This window comes from Galeopterus variegatus, unplaced genomic scaffold (assembly GCF_000696425.1).
Source record: "Galeopterus variegatus unplaced genomic scaffold, G_variegatus-3.0.2 Scaffold231, whole genome shotgun sequence".
In the NCBI taxonomy this organism is placed as follows: domain Eukaryota; kingdom Metazoa; phylum Chordata; class Mammalia; order Dermoptera; family Cynocephalidae; genus Galeopterus; species Galeopterus variegatus.
The window spans coordinates 641,637-642,765 of NW_007726342.1; the positions used below are offsets into that span (position 1 = coordinate 641,637).

The window sequence follows — 1,129 nt, forward strand, 5'->3', positions numbered from 1 at the left end:
CCGCCTCAGCGGCCCGCACTCCGGGCGGTGCCTCCATGGTCCTCAGTCTTACGTTCGTAGGCGGAAGAGTGGGAATGAGCCTGAGTGCCACAGACTCCTTACACACAACCGCGTGACCCGGGGGCTTTCCCCAGGGTGTGCAAAGCACGGGCACCCCCTTAGTTCTGGGGTGGGGGTGAGGGTGGGGAGGCATGCGCCCGCGTGTTCGCTGGGAGAGGAGTGAGGGCGCGGCGCCAGGGAGGCCGAGCCGCGGGAGTCTGGGTGGGGAGGCGGGTGGGGTGGGGCATGGCCGGGGGAAGTGACTCAGGGCCAGAGCGGGAGGCCCACGGAAGGCAGGGTGGGGGGAGCGCCGGGAATGGCCGGCCCTGAACAGATTGGACGGGACAGGGCGAGGGTGCCGGCGCCCTTAGAGCGCCCGGGGCGTACGGCGAGGGAGGGCACAACTGCTGGGCCCTGCGGGGCAGGGGTCTGACATCTGGACGGAGTGGGAAAGCAGCAGCCTGCCCTTGGGGTGTCGGGAGGAGCCCAGTCACCTCCAGCTGTGCAAACAGGAGGAGGAGGTCCCAAGGCTACCCTTGGGAGAGGGGCGAGAGGGGTGGTCAAGCCGCAGCCGTGGCGGCCCCCGCGGTGCGGGTTGCGCCAGCCTCCTCGGAGCCCGACGCAGAAACTTGTTGCAACAAACAGGCGACCGCGGGTGCCCCTAGCAGCCAGCCGCGGAGTGGGTGGGCGGGCGAGAGGGAGGGGAAGGCTGGCGGACGCCGCAGCGAACTGGTGGGCAGACCCGGAGTCGCCGCGTAAGCGGGGCCGGCTCAGTGCGGTGCGGCAGGCGCGGCTGTGCGGCAGCGGAAGTCCTTTGTTGCAGCACAGTCCCTGGCAGAGCCAGAGCCTTTCCGCGCAGCCCAGCCCGAGCGCCGCACGCCGCCGCCACTGCAGCTTACGGCCCTTTCGCCTCCGCCCGCCTTTCCCGCGGCTGATTTGCCTTAAACTCCCTAAAATCTCCGCAGCCCAGGTTCCTGCTGCGGCCGGTGAGTATTTGCCAGTTGTGGGGCTTTTCTGCGCAACTTTGGTCCGGGCCGCGGGCCTGGCGGGGGGCGGGGCCGGAGCGGCGCCGACGCGTGCGGTGAGCCGG

General features: G+C 70.6%; 1 protein-coding gene across 2 annotated transcripts in view; it reads left to right on the plus strand.

Annotated features, from left to right (window-relative positions):
* The first annotated feature begins 659 nt into the window (after positions 1-659).
* The window catches only part of ZBTB1 (zinc finger and BTB domain containing 1), a 26,483-nt gene continuing 26,013 nt past the window's right edge, over positions 660-1,129 (plus strand). For both annotated transcript variants that reach the window (XM_008566253.1, XM_008566252.1), the window contains exon 1: positions 660-1,025. The gene's annotated coding sequence lies outside the window, so the exon portion shown is untranslated. The remainder of the gene's footprint in view (positions 1,026-1,129) is intronic.